Here is a 13,819-nt window from a genome sequence, read left to right as displayed (position 1 = left end):
GGTAAAGAATAATTTAAAAATACTGTAATTAATATTAAAATATATTAATTTAACAAACATATCCATGTTATTTGGTCTGAGATACTTCATCTTACACCTTGAAATTAATGATAAAAAATAGTTTTGTAAGGATGTAAAAGAAAGAGAGGCTAAGGCCAGTTGACATGCAAATATCTTAGTCTTGTTTCCAATGTCTAAAGTTCTTTCAATCACTTCAGCTCTTCTGGACTGATGTTGGATTTCTTCACACCCTCATCATCTAGTACTCTGATGATAATTCAGGAGTGAGGACGTGAAAAACCTCAGTTCCCATTTCCCTGACTCCAACTTTGCCTAAAGCATTTTGCTTCTGTTTCCAAGCTGCATCAAAACAAGTCTTTCCAACTTGTATTATCTGTGGGCGTTTCCATCTCTGAAAAAATAATGAAGTGGGAATACTGATGGTGGAAAAGGAGGTATGCTGCTGCTGCTGCTGCTGCTAAGTCGCTTCAGTCGTGTCCGACTCTGTGCGACCCCATAGACGGCAGCCCACCAGGCTCCCCCGTCCCTGGGATTCTCCAGGCAAGAACACTGGAGTGGGTTGCCATTTCCTTCTCCAATGCATGAAAGTGAAAAGCGAAAGTGAAGTCGCTCAGTCATATCCAACTCTTAGCGACCCCATGGATGGCAGCCTACCAGGCTCCTCCATCCATGGGATTTTCCAGGCAAGAGTACTGGAGTGGGGTGCCATTGTCTTCTCCGGAAAAGGAGGTATAACAGCATGTAATTCAACATTGTAGTTTTTGACATTGTGGCTGCTTCCAGAACCTACTGCTGTTGCCACTCATCTGTAAAAACAGTGTGTATTAGTATCTACTTGTTTCAGCCTGGTGGGTTTTCTCCAGTTGATGGGATAAAACAAAGGTCTCTAGTTAGTGATCTCATGAGTTCAGTTTAGTCATACTATCTCAAGGGAATAAATTCCATAACCTTAAATATAAGGAGAATGACCTAAATAATTTTTGATATTGTGATGAATATTAGTGATTTCTGAATTTTATCAATATTTTTGAAAGAACTCAGGAGAAACTTCTGAGATGGCTATATGGATGCTGTTTGAAACAAGAAGTATCTTTAGTCTGTCCTTATAAATACCATGCACTCATCTCACACACTAGCAAAGTAATGCTCAAAATTCTCCAAACCAGGCTTCAATAGTACCTGAACTGAGAACTTTCAGATGTTCAAGCTTGATTTAGAAAAGGCAGAGAAATGAGAAATCAAATTGTCAACATTTGTTGGGTCACATAAAAAGCAAGAGAATTCCATAAAAACATCTACTTCTGCTTTATTAACTACATCAAAGCCTTTAACTGTGTGGATCACAACAAACAGTGGAAAATTCTTCAAGAGATGGGAATACCAGACCACCATACCTGCCTCCTGAGAAATCTGTATGCAGGTCAAGAAGCAACAGTTAGGACCTGAACGGAAGAACGAACTGGTTCCAAATCGCAAAAGGAGTACATCAAGGCTATATTGTCACCCTGCTTATTTACTTATATGCAGAGTATATCATGTGAAATGCTGGGCTGGATGAAGCACAAGCTGGAATCAAGATTGCTGGGAGAATTATCAAACCTCAGATATGCAGATAACACCACCCTTATGGCAGAGGGTGAATAGGAACTAAAGAGCCTTTTGATGAAAGTGAAAGAGGAAAGTGAAAAAGCTGGCTTAAAACTCAACATCAGAAAATGAAGATCAAGGCATCTGGTCCCAACACTTCATGGCAAATAGATGAGAAAACAATGGAAACAGTGACAGACCTTATTTTCTTGGGCTCCAAAATCACTGTAGATGGTGACTGCAGCCATGAAATTTAAAGACACTTGCTCCTTGGAAGAAAAGCTATGACCAACCTAGACAGCATATTAAAAAGCAGAGATATTACTTTGCCAACAAAGGCCCGTCTAGTCAGAGCTATGGTTTTTCCAGTAGTCAAGTTTGGATGTGAGAGTTAGACTGTGAAGAAAGCTGAGCTAAAGAATCGATACTTTTGAACTATGGTGTTGGAGAAGACTCTTGAGAGTCCCTTGGACTGCAAGGAGATCAAACCAATCAATCTTAAAGGAAATCAGTCCTGAATATTCATTGGAAGGGCTGATGCTGAAGCTGAAACTCCAATTCTTTGGCCACCTGATGGGAAGAATTGACTCATTGAAAAACACCCTGATGCTGGGAAAGATTGAAGGCAGAGGAGAAGGGGACGACAGAGGATGAGATGGGTGGATAGCATCACTGACTCGATGGACATGACTTTGAGCAAGCTCCGGGAGTTGGTGATGGACAGGGAGGCCTGGCGTGCTGCAGTCCATGGGGTCACAAAGAACTAGACACGACCGAGCAACTGAACTGATAAATTCCATGAGTGGATTTTTTACCTCTGGTATCAGTAGCAAGTGTAGCTAAAATTCTTTGAAAAAATCTGTGGGTGATGTATGTGTGTGCATGGTCTAAATACAGTTTATTTTAGATTTTCATAAATATTAAAGTAAATTTCTTCTTGTCTATATACAGTGATATTTTTTCCATAAGACTAAAACATTGCTTAATTGACATTATGATTTTATTATATTTTTATATATTATATATATTATATGATTATATATTATATATTTATTGTATTGATAAATGTTAAATATATTTTATACATGTATGTTCTTGAGGACTTTAGGAAAAAAGAAATCTATTTGAAAATATGATTTAGATGTGTTTGTGTGCAAAATAATTCTGTTTCATGTAAGGATCAGGAAAAAAATAAATTATGAAAAATTATTTGTACCAGGTACCATGGTAAGCACAATATTGCTACTACTGTTTTGTATTAATAGTAAAGTGTCCTTTTTTCCTCTGTTTTTCCAGTAGCAGAAAATTGTGTTTTTGTAATCCCACTTATTTGGATGGTCCTATATTCTGAGAATCCAGCATGAATTGCCCTTGAAATGAAGGTAAACACAGGAAGTACTGTGAGAAGCTGCTGCTTGTCTTGGCTTTCTCAGTGTGATGCATAACATAGTCTCCTGAATTCCCATATTTTCTTCTCTTAGTCTGGAATAGCTACTGATCAATTGGGATCAGTATTTGTCAGACTCCTGAAGGAAGCAGTTGGTAAATGTGCATGTTCTGCATGCAAAATAAAATGTTTAAGTATACAGGCACCAGATCAGTTAGACTGACTTTAAATTCTTATGTCTGAAATTTATTGGAGGTTTTTTGTCTGTATTTTACTAAACAAAGATTACCTGCTGTCATTGGTGATCTTTATTTGTTTTGTTTTTGCTGTGATTATGATTTTTGTTTAGCTGAGATAAAGAAATAATTGGTATCCTCAAACAGAAGGATTTACATTTTTGCATACTATGTGCCAGGCATTATTACAAACATTTATGTGTATTAATTAATATGATTTTGCTATGAAAGTGAAAGTGAAGTCACTCAGTCGTGTCTGACTCTTTGCGACCCCATGGGCTGTAGCCTACCAGGCTCCTCTGTCCATGGGATTTTCCAGGCAATAGTACTAGAGTGGATTGCCATTTCCTTCTCCAGAGGATCTTCCCAACCCAGGGATTGAACCCAGGTCTCCTGCATTGTAGACAGATGCTTTACTGTCTGAGCCACCAGGGAAGTAAGTCTCTGAGCCACCAGGGCTATAGTATTGCCTTAACCAGTAGCCAGTGCAATAACATAGATGATGTACACTATGAATTCCATGAGGGAAGTCCACAAAAAGCCCCTCTTCCTACAGAGAACCAAAAAGGTTTGTGAATTTTTAGCTACAGCTTGGGCCTTTTAGAAGCTGTACTAAGCCACTCTCCTTTAAAATTCATTAAATAAATATATGTATCACCTTTCAGTGATCTACTTTTGCTGAGTCACATTCCCGTAAATGGCATCTGGAGCAGAAAGAGATCAAGTGATTGAAATGAAGTTTCCCTCAGAAGAAGTCTGAAAGGTATATGATATCAGATAGCTCTTTAAGTTGCAACAGAAATCTATTTTCATAGCTCCCATTCATCAAAATTATTTTGCAAATGCATTGCACATTTCTGGTTTAACTATTATACCTCCCTTTCTGAGAAGATAGGTAGTGTGGTTATTAATAATTTCAAAAACGAGAATATTTGTGATGGATGCATGGATATCTGTTTCTGGATTGAATTGTTTGGCAATGTTGGGTCAGTGCTCTCTATGACGCTGAATTTCTTAGAGATTATCTGGAACTGCTAGTATTTCCTCTCTTAGTCACTATATCTAATACACACTTTTTGCACTATTAGATAGCAAGAGCTGATAGTTGAGCTAGGTCTCCCTCACAATGAATCTATTTGACTTAGCTCTTTGACTGTTTTTACGTGTTTCATATTTTAGTGTCCCCTCTATCTCAGTTATGAAGCGTGCAAGAAATTTCTAGCACATACAGTAAAGAGGACCAGCAAATAAGAGCCACGGTTATTTCTCAGTTTGACCATTGAGACAAAAATAGAGATTGATTTAAAACTATACCTGCTTCCAGGAAAATAAAAAGTTTGGCTCAATATAGCAGAATTCCTACAGAAGCCTTAGGAAATGTCTCCTAGTGTGACATCCTACAGTTTATCCCATACTAGACAGGAGCTTTTTACACAACTGAACATCACTCTGAGAGAGTTTGAAAACCAGGAAGGTAGCAAAGAGAATAAAATGTTCACTCTTATTTCTACTAAGCCATTATTTTTATTAGAGACAAAACTGTAAGATTATTGGCAGAATGAAGGTTTGTTAATGTTGCCACAAAATTCAGTTTCTAAAGAATTTGTATATGTGAAAATATAGGTCCTTTACCTAGCATTTAACACATTTAAATCTCAGAAATTCTTATTTTCTGAACAAGGAAAATTGGTAAGGTTTCAGAGTTTTGTAAACTTTTAGAAGAATATGTTTAGCCTTTAAGTAAATATGAGTATTTTCCCTCTCAACATTAGAATGATCTACAGAATAGTAGAATCAGTGAATTTACAAAAATATAAAAATGGCAAAGCTAATGATGGGAATTATATGTATCTAAAAATCTGCTTGACATTGCGATTGACCCATGGTGCTGAAAATGTAATGAATGTGATCTGAGTTGAATAATCAGACAAAACAATAGTAAGACAAAAGCTCACATCTGCAAGAATGGCTATCATCAAAATGTCTACAAATAATAAATTTGGAAAGGACGTGGAGAAAGGAGAATTCATGCACATTGTTGGTAGGAGTGCAAATTGGTGCTGCCACTATGGAAAACAGTATGGAGGTTCCTCAAAAAACTAAAAACAGAACTACTACATGATTCAACAAGTCCACTCCTGGGAATATATCCAATGAAATGAAAACATTAATCTGAAAAGATAAATGCACCCCAGTGTTCATAGCAGCACTATTTACAATAGTCAAGATATGAAAGCAACCCAAGTGCCCATCAACAGAGGAATGGAATGGATAAAGAATGTGCGGGATATATCTATATCTACAGTGGAACATTACTCAGCCATAAAGAGAATGAAATTTTGTCACTTGCAGCAATGTGAATGGGCCTAAAGAATACTCTGGTTAGTGAAATAAATCAGAGAAAGTTAATGCTGTATGATACCACTTCTATGTTGAATCTAAAAAATAATACAAATTAATTTATATACAAACCACAAAAAGTATCACAAATACAGAAAAAAAAAAAAAAAAAACTAGTGATTACCAAAGGGGAGAAAGGGAGATTAGAGGTATGAGATTAAGATATACAAACTACTACGTATAAAACAGATAAGCAACAAGGATATACTGTACAGGACAGGAAATTAAAACATTATTGTGCAATGATTTTTAACAGAATATAGTCTATAAAGAAACCTGAATCATAATGCTGCACACTTGAAACTAATATAACACTGTAAATCAACTATTGTTGTCATGGTTCTTTAATTGCTAAGTCATGTCCAATTCTGTGACCCCATGGACTGCAGCCCATCAGACTCCTCTGTCCATAGGATTTTCCCGGCAAGAATGCTGGAGTGGGCTGCCATTTCCTTCTCCAGGGGATCTTCCCCACTGAGGGATCCAAGTGCACCTCCTACATTAGCAGGTAGATTCTTCAATTAAAAAAAAAATTATTTTAAAATTATGAGTTATCATGGTTAATTAGATAACTAGAAGCCTTTTATACCTTTACAATTTAATGACAGATTATAGTTCTTAAACTCTACTGTGTAGTTTTTGTACAAACATCTATAAATACAAGCAATAGTTACAACTAGTGACACTCATTTCTTCATTTAAAAAATGTACAAAAGATTTTTTAAAGGAAAAATGTATTTTAACAAGAATCCATCTAACTTTATTTTCTTTTTTTAAAAGCCAATACATTTTCTTCAGGAATGAAGTACATTTTCTTTTTAAATTGAGAGAAAATATTCTTCCTGTGGAAATAATATCATTAGCCAAGGAACATTTCAAAGTAACAAATCACCGACACAAGCATTTCCCAAAGAAACAAACAGGAAATGTAGTTTGAATTTCACCAAGATTTATAAAAACTGGAGTTAGAAACAGAACTCAGTATTGATTTCCTAATGATCTTGTTTTTTTTTTTTTTTAATAAAATAACATTACTTTCTTGAGATCATCTAAGTCTCAGTAATTCTTTTTGCTGTTTTTTGTTTACATCTTATGTCTTTCCCCCTAAATAGCTGTATATGCAAAAAAATAAAAGTATTAAAGTTTAATATTTTTATTCTATAGTAGGAGATATTGAAGGATAAAATAGTTTAGACTTCTCTCCTTTCCTCCCACTTAAATACAACTATAAGCCCTAAAAAGAACACAAGAGAAAGCTAAAAAAAAAGAACACTAAAAGGCAGTGAGAAAGTAAATGGATTTTGTTAGGGAGATACATTAAAGTTGAGAAACAACACAGCTGGAAGAGGTTAGCCCAGACTTACCATTTCTCAATCTCCAATCCAGAAACAGAAGACCGCCCAGGTTCTGCAGACAATTCGTAGGTGTCCCTTTCTTTCGGGTCCGTCACTGGAGTTTTGCCAGTTTCCTTAGAGGAATTGCCGTTTCCTTGATATGAGGATCTTTGTGCTCTTCCGTTGGCGTCTGCATATTTGAGGGTGTAAGCACCTCCTCCAGTCTTCGGAGACGGGCTTCATTAGGCAAACCCTGTCACCAGTCAGCCCCCTAGAGATCCTGCTGGTGTACATGGCTGCTGGAGACCTTGGGCAGGTAGGCCTGGTGCCTAGGTCAGCAGGTGGGCTGGTCTGGGTTTTGGTTCCTGGGGCTTGTCCTGGTGCTACGGTCCAGACATGCAGGCCTGGACCTTGGGTTCAAGGAGGCAGGGTTGGTACTGGAGTCGCTTCTGATGGGCTTGGGCCCTTGACTCTGGCTCCAAAGGGGTCAACCAGGCGCCGGGAATAATGGCTTATGCCTGGCCTCTGAGTCCACAGTGCTGCACAGGAGCCGCAGGAAGCCTGAGGTGCGGTGGTGGCTCCAGGCCTCGGCTGGCTGGGAGAGCCAGATGCTCAGAAGCCTCATGGGACTTCGCTGGGAAGCCACCTGTGTCCTCCCACAGGAGTATCTGCCACTCTGTGAACCAGTGGGCCTATGTTCACCGGCTTTCTGAGAGCCTGGGCAGAAGGAAGCCAACCGGCGCCCTAAGACTCGCCTAGGCCAGGAGCTCGCTGATGCCCAGTTGAGCTGAGCCTCAGTTCACGGAGAACCTCCTCGCGAGAACCTGGTGCTAGGGAAGCCGTCTGAAGCCGCTGGTGTCCGGACCTGCAGGCCTCGGTTTGCTGCAGCCGCAGAACTAGGTGACTTGGGAGCAGCTCGAGGCCGGGGAACCCTCCCGGGGCCACTGGAGCCAGTGGACACTGAAGTGAGTGGGCCTAGATTGGTGGAAGCTCACCAGGGTCCAGTGTCAGGGACACTGTCCTGGGGCCTTGTTGCCTTAAGACACAGGGGGAGAGCCTGGAATGGCAGCAGTTTGCCAGAGCCTGTGTGCTGGATGTCACTGGGGGTCCGAGGGGGGTCACCTCTGAGGTCTGCAGGCACCCACGTGCGCTCAGGGCCCGGGTTCTTGGGAACCTGCCGCCAGAGCCTGGAGTTGGGGAAGCCACCTGGGGCCTTGAGCCAGAAAGGTGCTGAGGGAGCCGGGAGCAGAGGAATGAGGATGCTTCTGGGGCAACTGGAGGGACAGGTACGGTGCGCTGGGCCTGGATTCCTGCAGAGCCACAGAGGTTGGCCTCGATCCGAGTCCACAGTGATCGAGTGCCTACTTCGCCCTCCTCTGGCACAGGGTGGCCAGGGCTACAGGGAGGGGCGAGGGGCTGTGCCCCCTCCTTTCCAACTTTCTCAGTATTTCTGTTCTTCACCCAGATGGCTGAGTCCCTTCCCTGGAATCCTTGGCTCCTGTGAATGTTTCATGAGCTGGTAACTGCTCAAATGGATGCTGGGGCGGGAGAAGGGACTTCTGGATGAGGGCTTAGATGGAGGGAGTTCCTGTGCAGCCTTTTTTGCTCCATTTATTTGTTAGTCTTTTTTTTATTTGGAGACAAATCATCAATTTTATCTAAGCTATGTTTTACTTGTGCGTACTAGGAATGCATTAGTTAATCTTTGCTGTGTGTTTGCTAATTTCTTTTACATTTCCTAATTTTGTGATTCTTCATTAACCCGATGAAAACTTTTAAGATATTGGGTTATTTGAACCAGCTTTCGGTTTGATTGTTTCTATGTCTTTTTAGTTAATATGAGCTTTTACCTTTATTTTATTGTGTCTGCTTTCTTTGGATTTATTTTGTTGTTCCTTCCCCAACACTTTTTATTTATTTATTTTTATTTATTTTAATTGGAGGCTAATTACTTTACAATATTGTATTGGTTTTGCCATACATTGGCATGAATCCGCCATGGGTGTACATGTGTTCCCCATCCTGAACCCCCTCTTACCTTCCTCCCCATCCCATCCCTCTGGGTGATTACTGCTCTGCAAGCTATCCCTGTTGCAACCCTCTAAAATACCCAGTCATCTTCTCAATCTAAGTGGGAATTTCTCTCAGTGACAAGGATCAGATTCATTAGCATAACTCTCTCTCAACCAATTTTCTACATGCCCAAATCCCATGATGCCTTAATCTGGACATTAAATTTGGGTATTTTCTTTGACTGAGACAAAGAAAATTATTACAGTTAAAGTATTTGTTTCTTCCTTTCACTGGGATCTCTTGAGCTTTTTTTAAAAATTAAGGATGAGTATTTGATATTATCAATTAAATTTTGTAAAACTACTGATATGGCTTTTTATTGATTGGCATAATTATAATCAGTTATGTGTAGAAGATCAGATGATTTCTTAGAAAATATGTCAGGTGGTGGGGGTGTATTCTACTTTGAGTCAGATTGCTAATACTTATTTGAAGTTATTCCTCTTCATTTGTGAGAGATGTTTCTCCTGTAACTCAAACCTATCTTATTTTGCTTTAATTGGGCATTATCATTAATGAAAATAAGTGTGTTTACACAGTCTGTTAATGTCTATGGTAGTACATTTTCACCCTCCCCCTTTTAAATAAGAAAGAGAAACTTTTCTAAATCAATACCTATATAGATGTTTACCAAAGTGAATATTCTAGCTTGTACTTGCATTTTATTTGCAAATCTTATTAAAATACATTTTGTGTTTATTCCATAATTACATTTAAGTCATGTAAGGATATTTGCTTAGTATTGTCAGATCAATTACTTTATTTAGAGTTTCTAGGTCTTTTATCTTTTCAGTGATCATTCTGTTTGCTCATACTTACTAAGAGAAGTCTGTGTTTATTCAGATTTGATTGTTGACATGAGGGCTTTTCATGAAATGTGTTATTCTTATTTAAAGTATTCTGGCTCAGGGAAAAAAAATGAGGGGAAAATCTGCATGTTGTTACTGATAATACTTTTTTCATAGTTTAGAGGGGGAGCTGTATGCAGCCTGAGTAAAAATAAAGCAAGTATTTTGCCTATTATTGTCTTTTTCATGTATATTGTGGTTACATGCTAATTAATTAATCAGTGCCCTATTTATTAACAGGGGTGTATATTAGTCTCACTCTCTGTATTATGCTGTCCATTGTAAGTACAACTAGGAATGAACATCATGAATTGCTGCTTTTACTTTCTATATATCTAACTGGGAAGACCCAGTGGAACTGAGAGTTGATTTCATCCTATGAAATTAAAGCTGTTTTTTGCCAGCATCCTTTGTGTCTCTGAATCATACATCATCAGTGTATACTTGTGAAGCTTGAAAATTTATTCCTTAATTCATTCATTCCATACATATTTATTTAGTTCCTTCTATAGTCCAGGCAGGTGGTTGCAGAGATGGCCGCGACTGAAATGACAGCACACATGCATGCACATAGTCCAGGCACTATTTTGGGAAATGAATATATAATAAAGCACAAAAGAGACATGATTATAGAAGAAGTTCTGATGTACAAACAAGGATTAAATACATATAATCAAACCAACAAACATATACAATGAAACCCTGAGAAGGTGTAAGAATTAGAAGAATAAGGTATTAAATAACAGACATTTGGGAGTCATCAAGCAGCTTCTTTCATTATGGATTAAATTTCTATTTCTAGAAATAAGGTTAATAAGAATGTTCCCCTGAAACTGACATAACATTTTAAATCAACTATAGTTTGATAAAAATTAAAAAAAAATAAATGTTCTGCTCTTTCCTCTCCAAATGACTTTATAAAAAAAAAAAAAACTCATGCAGAAGAGTTATGGATAAGATATAAATTAACTTTAATGTTAAAGATCAGATAAGGCAGGAAGATAGAAAGCTGAGTGAAAAGAGAAATCAAATTGTTAGTGTCCCTATTCACGCTAATTAAGATATAGTGGAGAAGAGAATTGACATTGTTTTGATAGCCTCTGAATCTTCTAGAAAACTGGATTGTTAACTTGTCAATTCAGGCAGAAAACTTATATTCCTGAATGTGGGCTTATGACAATTTCAGCACTAAGCAGTATACACTCTGTTATCTAAGGCTGTCTTGGACACATGGCCATTAGGCCTCTCAGACTACTTGGTAATGGCCTTTTTTTTTTTTTTTTTTTCTTATTTTAAATAAATTAATTTTATTTGGAGGATAATTACTTTACAGTATTGTGATGGTTTTGCTATACATAGACATGAATCAGCCACAGGTGCACGTGTCCCCCTCATCTTGAACCCCCCTCCTACCTCTCTCCCCACCCCATTCTTTCCGGTTGTCACAGAGCACTGGCTTTGAGTGCCCTGCTTCATCCATCGAACTTGCACTGGTCATCTATTTCACCTATGGTAATAAACATGTTTCAATGCTACTCTCTCAAATCATCCCACCCTTGCCTCTCCCAGTAGCCCAAAAGTCTGTTCTTTATATCTGTGTCTCTTTTGCTGCCTTGCATATAGGATTGTCTAGTTCAGTTCAGTTCAGTTCAGTCACTCTGTCTTTCTAAATTCCATATATATATATATATATATATATATATATATATATATGTGTGTGTGTGTGTGTGTGTGTGTGTTAATATGCTATATTGGTGTTTCTCTTTCTGACTTACTTCACTTTGTATAATAGGCTCCAGTTTCATCCACCTTATTAGAACTGACTCAAGTGTGTTCTTTTTTATAGCTGAATGATATTCCATTGTGTATGTGTATCACAACTTCCTTATCTATATGTCTGCTGATGGACATCTAGATTGCTTCCCTGTCCTTGCTATTGTGAACGGTACTGCAATGAACATTGGGGTTCATGTGTCTCTTTCAATTCTGGTTTCCTCAGTGTGTATGCCCAGAAGTAGGATTGCTGGGTCATATGGCAGTTCTGTTTCCAGTTTTTAAAGGACTCTCCACACTGTTCTCCACAGTGGCTGTACCAGCATTCCCAGCAGCAGTGTAAGAGGGTTCCCTTTTCTCCATACTCTCTCCAGAATTTATTTTTGTAGACTTTTTGATGGTGGCCATTCTGACAGCCTAAAATGATACCTCACTGTGGTTTTGATTTGCATCTTTCTAATAATGAATGATGTTGTGCATCTATGTTTATTTTCCATCTGTATGTCTTCTTTGGAGAAATTTCTTCTTAGTTCTTTGGCCCATTTTTTGATTGGGTTGTTTGTTTTTCTGATATTGAGCTGCCTGAGCTGCTTGTATATTTTAGAGATTAATTATTTGCCAGTTGTTTCATTTGCTGTTATTTTCTCCCATTCTAAAGGCTGCCTTTTCACCTTGCTTATAGTTTCCTTCCTAATGCAGAAGCTTTTAAGTTTGATTAGGTCCCACTTGTTTATTTTTGTTTTCTTAATGGCCTTTAAGTGTGGCCAGACATTGAGGGGGTAGGCTGTCCAGGCTCAAATAACTCATCAGTCTTCTACAAATACATTCCTAAGCATAACTCCTCTTTTTGTTTTATCCATTATTTTGCTGGCTAAACTCAAAGCACTTTGTCATAACCAGATTGCTCCTGATTATAACATAATATGGTATAATGAGTGATATATATTAACTGAGTGTGAAAGTCACTGTCATGTCTGACTCTTTGCAACACCATGAACTATACAGTCCATGGAATTCTCCAGGCCAGAATACTGGAGTGGGGAATCTTTCCAACTTCTCCAGGGGATCTTCCCAACCCAGGTGTCAAACCAGTTCTCCTGCATTGCAGGTGGATTCTTTACCAGTTGACCCATAGGGAAGCCCAAGAATACTGGTGTGGGTAGCCTATCCCTTCTCCAGTAGATCTTCCCGAGCCAAGAATCAAACTGGGGTCTCCTGCATTGCAGGCAGCTTCTTTACCAACTGAGCTTTCAGGGAAGCCTGATTAGTGTAATATAATATGAAATAATAACAAAGCTTTAAATCCTTAGATTATTAGGACTCGCACTAATAATCCCATTTCTTCCAAGCCTCCCAAAGATCAACTTTCCCTGTGCTGTTCATTTCCTTTGAACTGATCATTTATCACCAGCAGAATAGAAAGTGGGTTAGGACAAAGAAAAGAACTTAGAAAAGTGCTATTCAAATGTTTTCTGTACTAGACCCTTAGACTGGCATTCAATGGCAAATTAAGACTTCTCGGTATTGAGCCCAAAACACAAAGCAATTGATTTTTTAAAGGCTAAATTAACACAGTTATGTTGTACTTAATTACTTAGTCATGTCCGATTCTTAGAGCCGGCCAGACTCCTCCATTCATGGGGATTCTCCAGGCCAGAATACTGGAATGGGTAGCCATGCCCTCTTCCAGGGGATCTTCCCAACCCAGGGATTGAACCCAGGTCTCTTGCATTGCAGGAGGATTCTTTGCCTTCTGAGTCACTAGGGAAGACCAAGTATACTGAAGTAGGTAGCCTTATCCCTTCTCCAGGGGATCTTCCCAACCCAGGAAATCAAACTGGGGTCTCCTGCATTGCAGGTGGGTTCATTACTGGCTGAGCTACCAGGGAAGCACCAAAAGTCTTTGTCTAGTCTCTCTGTACACATGTTTCTTTCAATCTGTCGGTAGCAGAGTTGGTGACTTAAAATCATAATTGTTAATTTTCTCAAAGTTAAAACTGTCTTCATATATCTCCCTATATGTATGCTTTGTATACCCCATCCTTTTCCCCAGTTTACTTATTCACTGTATTCCCTCTCCATTCTTCCCTTTACAGTTATTATCTATTATACATCTTTAAATATTCCTTCTATATGAATCATTCTAAGATGATAACTAAA

This window comes from Bos indicus x Bos taurus, chromosome 24 (genome assembly GCF_003369695.1).
Source record: "Bos indicus x Bos taurus breed Angus x Brahman F1 hybrid chromosome 24, Bos_hybrid_MaternalHap_v2.0, whole genome shotgun sequence".
In the NCBI taxonomy this organism is placed as follows: Eukaryota; Metazoa; Chordata; class Mammalia; order Artiodactyla; family Bovidae; genus Bos; species Bos indicus x Bos taurus.
The sequence above is the reverse complement of the archived record's forward strand: the minus strand, read 5'-3'. Positions refer to the sequence as shown.